At 47.2% G+C, this 12,105-nt stretch overlaps 1 long non-coding RNA gene across 1 annotated transcript in view; it reads right to left on the bottom strand.

Moving 5' to 3' along the window:
• LOC137638218 (uncharacterized) overlaps window positions 1-7,217 on the bottom strand; it is a 28,569-nt gene extending 21,352 nt beyond the window's left edge. Inside the window, exon 1 of the long non-coding RNA XR_011043895.1 lies at window positions 7,177-7,217. This is a non-coding gene — a long non-coding RNA (uncharacterized lncRNA). The remainder of the gene's footprint in view (window positions 1-7,176) is intronic.
• Window positions 7,218-12,105: the final 4,888 nt, after the last annotated feature.

Below are 12,105 nucleotides of genomic sequence, written 5' to 3'. Positions count from 1 at the left end.
CGGCAGCGACAGCAGACACCCAAGGCACAAACAGGACAGCTCTGCTTTGTTGGCACACTTCAGTCAAATAAGAAAAAACTGCATAGTTGACTGGGAAAATAAAGTTAAATAATTACTTAACAGAAATTCCCCATGGAGGAGGTCCGAAGAGTAGCCCTAAGGGAAAAGCAAAACATAAGAATTAAAAATTAAGTATGCGCCCTCCTCCCCCAATGACATTCACGGGAGAAGGGGCAGGACGGAGAACTGTAACAAAAACAGAATTATAACAGAATTATAATTATGTAATTCATCTAAGAATGATCACAAATAGTAAGAACCACTGACCCCCAAAGGAAAGTGTTCTCCACAGAGAAGCTGAAAAGTTAAAATAATACAATTAGATTTCATTAAAAATAATTGAGACAAATAAACGGAATAGCAACCCAACCTGCAACAGGAGAGGAGCTTCCGTAATTGTACGTAGTAGTAGTGGTAAGGGGTGAACGACCTCGAGAAGAGAGAGACCGTAGGCAAATTAAACTCCCCCATTCCCTTCGCTGAGAATCCAAGTTCCCCGTAGGAAAGGAGGAACAGCAAAGATAACAGATGAATGAAGAAAGTCCAGCGATGACTATTCCCCACGGCGGCCGAGTTAACAGAAAAGCCGAAGGAAAAACCGAAGGACCAAGAGGGAGAGGCCGTACACCACAACGTGGAACCGAGGAGGCCTAGCACTAAGCCGGTGATGTTGTCGTACACTACACACACAGCACAAACACTGAAACGAAAACTTACTACATTTCTATACACAAATATATACATAAACAAAAAGAATGTTTATACATATATCACAAGTATAAGAAAAAGCAAGTAAAAAGACAAAAAGCATTAATGGCTGTCAAAGAGGCGAGGGTGAAAGCGGACACGTCCGATCACCACCCGAGCCAAAGTAAAAGTGAGCTTACCACACAGGTGTGTGAGGGGGGAGGGTAGCTAACTAACCTCCCTACCCCCTGGTAACTAGCGGTGGGGTAGTAGGCCCTCGTTAAAATTTTAATGGCTCGTCCTTTCAGCTACGCCGAAAGTAATACCCATTTTAAATAGCGTGGTTTGTATTCCAGTTATGGAACAAATACCAGGAAGGTCTTTCTGGCTGACTAAATGACACATGCATATCGAACGACAGCGTCCATGACGCCTCCGGTTAGGCAACAGCTCTTGTTACGTTAATTAAACCTTGAATCTAGGAAAACACTGGCAAGAGCTTACATTTATAAAAATTAAAGATAATACTCAACTTTCCAGAGGCAGATGAAGCTGGAGAAAGCATCATAGCAGATAAAGCAATCCAAAATAACGAGAAAGCACAGGGAAAACACCGAGTTAGTATCGCTACGAGAGAAAGAATGACAAGATGGCGCTGGGACGATACTTAATACTGGCACTCAACAGTAGTAGGAGTAGAAGCGATGCCTTAATAGGCTTCTACAATTCTTGCTACTTTCCCCTCTCGAAGCAGAAACGCTATTAGGGGGGTAGATAGCCATGTGGTGTGTCAAGAATACGTCCTCTGATATTATGCGATATCCCTAAAGGCAAAAGCCAGGGATGTTAGCGCCAGGAGTTAGAATTCTGGATACCTTAAGTCAAATTCTCTGGGATATATCACTGTAGTTAAATATAACCTAGGAAGCTACTTTGAAGGAACTTCCATCAGGACAACATGGCCCGAGCCCAAAAAGACTTGTGTCAGCCTGTTCAATATAAAATCATTTGCTGCGAGTTTGAGCTTTTACAAATTCAACTACTCTATTAGGAAGAATATTTCTCAATTTGGTTACGGTAAGATGAGGCTGCTTGCAGCGCCTAAGCTTCGCCCACATAAGTGACGTCATTGTCTACGTCACGGGCTATCTGTACTTCCTTCCGCTGTGCATGATGCAGCAGCATCAGTTGCAATGAAGATACGAAACAACGCTGACTGTCATTTCTTGATCCTGCCTAGTTTAAGAACTAACATGGCGCAGTGAGTAGGATTTTAAGAGGACCTACTGTAATAACCGTGGCACAGCATGGCACCACCGTCGAGACGACCCTCATTTGCATCCCCTAGGGACAGGATTGCAAGGACAGGAACCGGCGTCAGGATGTCGCCGGCTTCCGTGCTGCAGGCTCACCAAGTGTTGCAAACCCAGCAACAAGCCATCCAGAATCTTCAGGCCGAGATAACAGCGTTGTCACTCCGGGGTACCGATGTCCCCCAAACCAAGGATCCCTTCGTCTGCAGCTCCGGAAAAGTGCGAGGCTGAGGTGTCCCCTGCAGCCTTCAGGTCTTGGAAACTGTCAATGGAGTGTTGGTTGCAACTTTGTAAGTTGAAGCCTATCGAGGCAGTTCACCATATTAGGCTGCATTGTTCCGATATTGCAACGTGCCCTTGATTCTAGGTATACTGACGCCCAGTGGAGTGCCCTGTCTACTGAAGGGGCATTCAATGCGGTTAAGCAAATGGTAGTGAAAGCTTCTAACCAAGCGGTGCAGTGGCTCGAGTTTTTTTATTTGGCCCAAGAGCCTAGTGAGTTCTTCAATGATTATTTTATCAAGTGTACGCAAAAGGCTACTGATTGTGCATTCACATGCCCTAATTGCAATCATGAGTTATCAAATATATGCTTTTGCGCAAGCTCATAGTAGTGCTAAGTGATAAAGTGCTCAAAAGGCAAGTGTTTCAATCATGCAATAATATCCGTGATATCGATTCCCTTAGAGTCATGTGCAGTGCATTCGAGGGCGCCCGTGACGACGCCCTTCGTAATAGGGCATGGCTTAGCAGCTCCCCTAGAGCGGCTGCTCTCGGTGGGTTCGAGGAGGAACACTAGGTGGAGGTGGCAGCCGCCCTTGCTAAGTGTGACAGGAGTACCTCTGTAAAAGTACAATCGCATCTTTGTGGTAATTGTGGTACTCGTCATAGCCCTGGGTATTCTTCATGTCCCGCAAAAAGAACGACATGTTACAGGTGCGGTAAAACCGGTCACCTGAAGAAGTGTTGCAGAGGGCGGAGTGCCAGGAATAACGTTAGTGGTCTGGCCGAGGAGTCGGACATAGCGGGTGCAGTGATTGTAGTAGTTGTGGCGGCAGAGGCAAGGTTGCGGAATGGGCCCTCCCCACAACCCACTATTCGTGTTGATGTATGCTTGGCCAACTTGGGAGAGTGGTCCTGCGACCGAGCGGTGCCGGACACTGGTGCCCAGGTTTGTGTTGCAGGACCCGCTATTCTTGCGACGCCCATCATGACCCACTTTAGAGACCTGCTAAAGAAGCCCTCGGGCAAACAGGTTTATTCGGATGAGCACCTTCAGGAAAAGTTTCGTCAAGTGCAAGACATCGTCTGCAAGTTGGCCAAGGACGGCCTCACCTACTACGATAAGCTGCGGCCGACTGTTGCAGTCACTGACTGGAGTAAGGAGGGGGTGGGCTTCGTCATCCTCCAACAATATTGCAGTTGTACCTCCGTCGAAACCCCCTTCTGTTGTAGAGATGGTTGGAGAATAGCACTTTATGGCAGTCTGTTCCTCACGCCCGCCGAGTCTGGGTATGCAGCTGTGGAGGGGGAAGCCCTTGCAGTGGCTTGGTGCTTAAAAAAGGCAAGGTTGACTTTCTCTCTCGTTTTCCTACCCTGAGGACGACACCAGATAGACAGGATGCGAGCTTCAACGAAGAATTAACGATTGCTATGGTGTAAGCAATCGCAGAAAACCTACAGGAGCAGTGCACTATAGACGAGAAAACTGTTGAAGAGGCAGCCCTGGACGACCCAGCATATCAGCTGCTAGTTGCTCGAGTGAATGCAGGGGATTGGAACCCGAAGAAATCTCAAGAAATTGCATGTTTGAGGCCCTTCCACGGCATCAGAGAACGTCTCTATATCTGGCAACCTGGTCACATACTGTTTCAACGACAACTGCATCCGCCTTGTCATTCCCGAAGGGCTCCGTCACCAGATAACCGCCAACCTCCATGCTGGACATCAAGGCATAGATACAATGTTGAGGAGAGTGAGACATTCGGTCTATTAGCCAGGCATCGAGGGTGACCTCCAGCATCATCGTTCACGATGTACATCGTGCGACGCCCACGCACCATCACTTCCTGCTGAAGTCATGAAAATTACCCCTGCCCCAGAGTATCCATTCCAACAGACTGTCATGGACCTGTTTCAGCTCGAAGGATGCATCTATATGGCATATTGTGACAGGCTTACAGGCTGGCTAGAAATAGCCCACTTCCCCAATGGCACCTCGTCTGCAAAGGTCCTGACAAAACTTAAGCATTACTTCACTCGATGGGGAGCACCCGAACAATTGTCTACCGACGGCGGAACCAACCTGGTGAGTGAAGAGATGATGACCTTCTACAGGAGATGGAGAGTTGACATACGCCTATATTCGGCCCACTATCCGCAGTCAAATGGGAGAGCCGAGGCCGCGGTTAAGTCCGCGAAAAGGATAATTAGAACAAGTATCAGTGGGACTGGAAGCCTCGATAACGACAAGGTATCATTGGCCATGCTACAATACCTGAACACGCCTTTAAGAGGTATAAATAAATCTCCGGCGCAACTGGCAACTGGGAGACAGTTACGGGATGGTGTACTGTCGGCGAAACTCAACTATATGATAGACCAACACTGGAGAAAATCCATTAGAAAAAGAGAACTTCAAGTAGCAGAGAAAAATGAGAAGATAATTGAAAGCGGCAGCGACAGGAGGCTAACGCCCTTACAGCCAGGCACTCACGTTAGGATTCAGAACCAGATGACCAAGGCCTGGGACAGGCTGGGAATCATAGTCTAGCAACGACCTCATAGACAGTACATCGTTAGACTAGATGGTAGTGGGCGTCCGTCCATAAGGAACAGAAGACACCTCAAGGTCACTGAACTGCCCGTCAATGAGACAAGAGGAGCCACTCCTACCGACGATGTAGTGGTTTGCGGACTGTGGCCAGAGGTAGCACCCGAACTGCCTAGTGTCCGAATGCCGACCACAACCCGACGTTCACTACACAAAAAATATACAACAGTGGAATACCCAAAAACCTGAGTAACAGTTCAACAGACCTGAGTACTGGGCACCACCCCTTGATTTATACTGGGCAAGGGGACCCAGCTAGAACCTGACTTACCCGTTTGCTTCTCCTCCCTTTTGCTTGCTGATCTAAGTACAAGTATAAGAACATTAGGCGAAAGGAAATATTGTTTAATTAATTACGGGACACAGTGTGGGAGGAAAGAATTATGATAAGTTACGGTACTTAAGAGATCTTAAAAAACAGTGGTTGAGTAGGGGAACTCAGTGGTCTAAGGAACTGGAATGAGATGTACTGTATACATAAAAAACAAGAAATGTTAATTTGGAAAAACTAATAGGAATAATATTACAGTATATCAATTAGAATAAATAACCAAAGGAAAAATTAGCATCCCTTTCGTAAAACTTCAGCATCCAGGTAACAAAATAAACACATTTCACAAACAAGATTTCCACGGGGGGAACACTCATAAGTGTTCCTATACAGTTCAAGTATAACCAGGGGCACTTCTAACCGTGTATCTATTTGGGCAAGTACCAGTATGCCATCTATAAAGAACATATAACAGTGAAAAATACAGTACCACAATTTTCCCTAAATCAATACTGTTCTCATCAATCTCCCGTCCACCATTGGGATGCAAAGTCACTTAAACAGTCCTAATTTCTGAAAAGTACAGCCGCATACTATGTCGTCCAGGTCTGTGCGGGCCCCCCATTATAATGTCTCGACAAGTTTGTCAACAGCACATATGAAATCTCTCAATCTTGGAAGGGGTTTTGAATAAGTCTGAATTCATACTAAACTCAAAAGTCACCCTCTTCCTAACATCGGAATTCACTTCTTGGGCCTCTGACCAGATATGCCATTTCCATAGCTGCTGTTAACTGTTTAATGTTCATGACACACACTCATATAGCAACACAGTAGCTTACTTCTAGTTACAAGGTATGGATATAGAACAGCATCACAGACTAGTACAGACTGATAACAGGAAATATTCTAAATTTGCTCTCCCTTACACTCCCTACTGAGTGTAGGGGCTGCTGTCAATACCTGGAAAGGAACAATAACACATTAAGACATTTTTGGAAAAAGGGGGGCTTGAGGGATACAAAAGAAAAAAATAAAATCAAATATATTTCATACACACACAAACCACTAAAGTTTTCTCAGTCACAAACCCTTATATATTGCAACGACGAAGTGGGTCATGAGCCTAAGTTTCCCCCATCAGCGCCAGAGGTACGGCCTCCAAGGAAGAGAGAGGCCCCTGTCTGGATGACTGATTATGTTTAATTATCTCTGCTTTGATCTTGCATTTATAAAATGAAAAATTCTGTTTTATTTTGCTGCACAGACGTGCATTGATTTCATATTTACAAAATTATATTTTGTAGGAAATTTTAAGTTAAGTTGGTGTTGCATTTACGACTATTTTAGTGCACATCTTACAATGCTGATGTAATTATAGTTTCATTTGAGGTTACGTTAATGCTGTCGATGATGTGTGTTCTCTCTCTCTCTCTCTCTCTCTCTCTCTCTCTCTCTCTCTCTCTCTCTCTCTCTACGTTACCATTAATTATTACGATTATGATTTTCCTTATATGTCTGATGTTTTACATTAAGAAAGTATAGAATTTTGTTTGTCATATCTGCTTTTGATATTGTCATTTATAAGTTTTGAAAATATTACCCTTGTAATATTTTGGGAGGGAGATGTAAGATGAGGCTGCTTGCAGCGCCTAAGCTCCGCCCACATAAGTGACATTGTCTACGTCACGGGCTATCTGTACTTCCTTCCGCTGTGCATGATGCAGCAGCATCAGTTGCAATGAAGATACGAAACAACGCTGACTGTCATTTCTTGATCCTGCCTAGTTTAAGATCTAACAGTTACATTACTTTAATAAAAAGCAAACTCGTTCTGAAAGACCTATGACACCTGTACTATTGTTTGTCCCCTATTGCCCATCATCAAACCACAATAAAATAAGAACTCGTCCCATTCTCAACAATACAGTCATTCAAAGAACATTAGATTGAAGGGATTTCCCTCCTGTAAATACAGATGTGTTATAACATGAATGATTGAAGAAACTCACCAAGGAGAAAGGGTCAGTGAGAGAAATGACAAATCAGATTTTTGGGCTCAAGCCATGGCGTCCTGATGGAAGGTTCCTGTTTGGTAGCTTCCTTGGGTATAAGACTACTAAGATATTCCCAGAGAATTTAACCACAGGTTATCACAGAATTCTAACTTCTGGAGCGAGTATCTCAAAGGTTTCCCTTTAAGACATCGTAATACAACAGGGGACACGCATGTCTGGTCGTGCCACATAGCTATCTCCACCCCGAACAGAGTTAACGCTTCGGTGTGTAAGGGCTAAGAATAGCTGGGAGCCGTTCCACAGCTAATCTCACTCGTGGCTACTACTGATACTCGAGACGTAAACAAACGGACGCCATTGCTCTAATGACGTCACGAGCGTCTCCATCCTTTGTTTAGTAGCTGCCCTACTGAGACGGATTTTCCCTTGTGTGAACTTTATCGTTTTGCATCTTCGCTATGTCGTTACCTTCAGCCTCGCCTTCTTCTGGAAAGTTGAGTACAAGGTTCCAGTATTGTTTAATTAAGCTCTGGCCGTAAAGTAAATATTATTTTGCGAAATAATTGATGTTTTGTGGCAGGGCTGTGCCTCTACCGGACCCGCCATTTTATGGCGTCGTTGTTGTTTTGCATGTCTTATTTAGTTAGCCACAACAACGCTTCCGGCCTTATATACTAATCGAATACATTAGTTTATTTAGTCTTCATAGCTAGGAACTTTTATTTCGTGTTTAGACGCTTTTTATCGGTCATCGATTGACCTCATACCAGTCGGCTACTATAGCCCCCAGGCCAGGAGCCTATATACAAGTGTTCATGCATGAATTATCAGTGATCCTAGACTAAGTTATGAAGATAGTGGCATTATTATTATACAATACTTTTGACTAGTGATGCAAATGTTTTCGCCTTCAGGGACCATATAGGGGATAGGCTAGTCAGTGATTCTTACTAGCCTAACCTAACCTTAGGACCCCTATATGCTTCCTTCATCCCCTGCCTTGGCATTCCCTCTAATTAGCCTTGATCCCTTTTCTGAGTAAAGGGATTCATTGTCTAATAGAGTATTATATCGCCTCTCAGTCCTCCCTAAAGGAATGAACCCCCTTTAGGATTGCGTCTGAGAGTGAGGTTAGGCTAGCCTACCTCTATGGCTAGGATAGTCTGCGACTTTCCTGCGATAGCGATACGTCTTCTTCCCTGCCTAGTTCAGGACTTTTAGCCCTGATCTAGGTCGGGTTAGGAAGGTTTCTCTGTTCCTTGCTGAAACTGTACTCTTGCACCGTTTTAGCCGATCAGCCTAATCTTAGGTTAGGGAGTGTCCTCCCTTCCCTTTGTGGCCGCTCTGGTACAGAAACCCTTCCTGGGAAGACCCCTCTCTTCTCCCTCCCCACCTATCTCTTGTATAGCCTAGCCTATGCTTAGGTTAGTTTATACTTATCTGTCCCCTGTCCTACAACTCCTCCTTAGGGTGGATGAGTAGGGCTACCCGAGCTTCCTTGTGCAGTCCGCTCTGGTACATATACCTTCATAGTGTCCTATAAGGTTAGTTCCTAGTGTAGCTCTGCATAAGGGAGTCTCCCCCCCCCCCCATCTTGGGTGTTCCCTAGTCCTCCCTTGGGCTACCTGCTCCCGGTCCCTAGTGACCCCTGCATATGGATGATAGAGCCTGTCTCTATCATGGGTACTCCCCCTCAGGGAGGGGGAGGGATGTCTGGAACCCTGAAGGTACTTCCTGCATCCTTCCCCCCTCCCCCTGTCTCTCTATCTATCTGGGTGCCGGTCTCTTGCCGCCTCTTATGCCGGCAATACCTGCCTCTTGGTGACTTCCCTACCCTTGCCGCCAGCCCCCCGTGTTCCGAGGGACTGCCGGCTGCCGCCGGCTTCTACCGGCGGCTCTCCTACTCCTATCTAATCGTCCGCTTGCCGGTCGATCTCCGGAGTGCCGGCATATACTGCCGGCAACCCGATACTACCTGTACCATCCTTACCCCAGTCACCAATCCGGCATCCTCCGGCTGCCGGAGCCGCCGCTCCCTGCCGGCGTGCCGCCGTTGTGCCGGCGGCCGCCATCCTGGTATCTAACTGACTTTTGAAAATTGTCTGTTCTAATGCCAGAATCTATGCTGGAGCGGGCTCCGGCGTGCCGGCGGCTTGCCGGATACCCCGGAGGCGTCAAGAATACTTGCACCCCCTCTCTGTAGCTATCATAAGACTAAGATAGCCCTACCTGGCAAATAGATAAGCTGCTTTGCTTCTAAGATCAGTACCTAGTACTGCTCTATTAGTGATCATGCTGTCTCTTTGCATTCTTCTATTTCCAGCATGCTATGTGCATCTTAGCACGGCTGGTTGCCAGAAGCAGTTACCCTTAATGAGACCTTCTGGCTCTTATCTGGGAACCGAATGAATTCGATCCCAACCTTGTCCTTGGCTTTCCATGGAGTTCCAATATAATGGGAATCCTAGGAAACTGTATCCAATGATCTCGGTCATTTGGATTATCCCAGGACCAAGCCTTTGGTAACCAGCCGGGCGAGATGCATGGAGCGTGTTCTCCTTTACTGTTTCACTCTCTATGCATCACACCTTATAAGTTAAAATTAATGATTAATATTAACTTAATTTAAGAGCCATTCCTATGACTCCCCCATACTCATTTTCTCTTTCTTCCACAGGAGGAGCAGATGAAGTGCGATTTCGCATACTGTGCCGTGAAACGCTCCCAGTTTTACGGACATACGGCGTGCAGGACTCACGCCCCTTGCTCAGACAAGAGAGGGGATTGGAAGTTCTGGAATCCACTGGATTGTACGGTCTGCCAGGCCTACCTAGTTGAGGCCTTCCATAACCCTCCCTCAGCGGAGGTTAGAGACATTGCTCGTGAGAAACTGCGCAAGTGGGTGCGTGGTTTTCAGAGGAATGCCACTGGACCGTACCTGGCCACCGAAGAACTGAGGTCCCTGCTGTTCCCTAAGGCCTCCCCTGATTCAGTGGTTCCAAAGGAAGCAATCCCAACTGTCCAAATTACGGTGGAACCTGATGTGGTCATGGCTCAGTCCATGCACGAGTGTCGCCTGGATTCCGAAGAGGATGAACAGATCTCTGACGTCTCGGAAGACACGGAGAAGACGCTTATGGCTCAAGGAGCCGAAGAGGACGAAGACAAGGTGGAATACACCGAGTCGGAGATTGGAGCTACTCCCTCGTCCATCCCTCCGCCTACTCCTACACCGACGGATGTGTCCATTCCGTCTACCTCCTCGACCCCGGATCCTTCTTCCTCTACACAAGAACTGATCCGACTGATTAGAGCTGTCATGGACGACAGACTGAAGGAGAACCAGGAGTCCATCAGGTCTATGATTGGATCCAGAGAACCGAAGAAGATCTCGGTTAAGGATCTCCCAGCTTGCTCTCATGCCAACCCGTGGAGGTATGCAGAGCATATGGTTATTGCGACCGGCAGGATCTTTGTTAGTGACAAAATCGGCACGGTCCCGTTGGAAGATGTGGAATTCTTCCCAAGCTTCGAGGCCTACCCGGACTGTTACGTCCGGCTTCGTTCTGAACCTGCCTCGAAGGAGGAGACCGAACCTAAGGAAGAGATAGTGTTCGATCTCGCTAAGGCCCAGGCTATGCTAGCCTCCGCATTTAAGAGCAGGGGCTTTACCTGCTCTAAGCTTCCTGCCTTGAGCAAGAAGCATCCTACTTATGTCGCTCCCGACACTGCGATTCTTCCATTTTTGGAAAAGGCCTTGGCTGCATGCCTTAAGGCGGCGGAAGAAGGGAAACCCTGCCCTGCACTGGAGGAGTGCAGACCCTTCTCCATCGTAACGCCCCCTGACACTAGACAATGGAAAGATGTCCAACATACTTTCGTTGTGGGTAGGCTTGATCCTGACGTTGCCGGACGTCAGTTTAATGAAGACCTCCCTAAGCTCAATGATCACCTCCTTCGCCGGGAACAAGACACGAAGGAGAGGCTTGCAGCGTCTCTTTCTCATCAAGTCCAACTTGAAGTTATGGCCTGTGACACAGCAGTACCAGATCACTACATGGTACTGGCCAAATCCCACTTACTGACGGTAATGAAGGACTTGTACCATTTCATAAAGGCTCGTAGAGCCTGTCGTGAATTCGTGTTTGTCGGTGCCACCGTGAAACACGAACCCCGGAGGCTGATTTCCTCCAACATCTGGGGAAAGCACCTGTTTCCTTCGGACCTTGTCAAGGAAATAACGGACAGAGCCGCCACGGAGAATAGGAACCTTCTCCACAAATGGGGCATGTCCAGGAAAAGGAAAACCTCTCAGGACGATGGACCTCAGCCTAAGAGGAAACCTCAGAAACCGAAACCCCAGCAACGTCAACAAAGACGTCAGTTTCCGGGACCCGCTACCTCCCAAGTGGTTGCCCAACCACAACAGACCTTTCAATTGGTCCCCCAACCGGTGTTGTCACAGTCACCGGTCTTCACCCCTGCCTTTGAACAGCCAACCACTACCTTTCATGCCAGAGGTAGAGGCTCGTCCAGGGGTGCAAGCAGAGACGCCTCTCGTCGTCCCTCCAGAGGTAGAGGAGGAAAGGGAGCTAGCGGCCGAGGCAACAAGTCCTCGGGACACCAGAAGCAATGAAGTGCTTCCGGTGGGAGGAAGACTCCGCCAATTCCAGGATCGTTGGACCTTCGATCCTTGGGCACACAGCATCATCAAGAACGGTCTAGGCTGGAGTTGGGTGCAACCACCCCCAATCTTCCAGCGGTTCTTCCAACAATCGACCCCCATTCTGGAAGAATATGTTCTAGACCTCTTGAACAAGAAGGTGATAAGGAAGGTAAAGTCCACCAGGTTCCAAGGGAGACTGTTTTGCGTTCCCAAGAAGGACTCAGACAAGCTCAGAGTCATTCTGGACTTATCCCCCC

This window comes from Palaemon carinicauda, chromosome 3, assembly GCF_036898095.1.
Source record: "Palaemon carinicauda isolate YSFRI2023 chromosome 3, ASM3689809v2, whole genome shotgun sequence".
In the NCBI taxonomy this organism is placed as follows: domain Eukaryota; kingdom Metazoa; phylum Arthropoda; class Malacostraca; order Decapoda; family Palaemonidae; genus Palaemon; species Palaemon carinicauda.
Note: the sequence above shows the minus strand (reverse complement) of the source record. Positions and strands in the feature narration are given on the sequence as shown.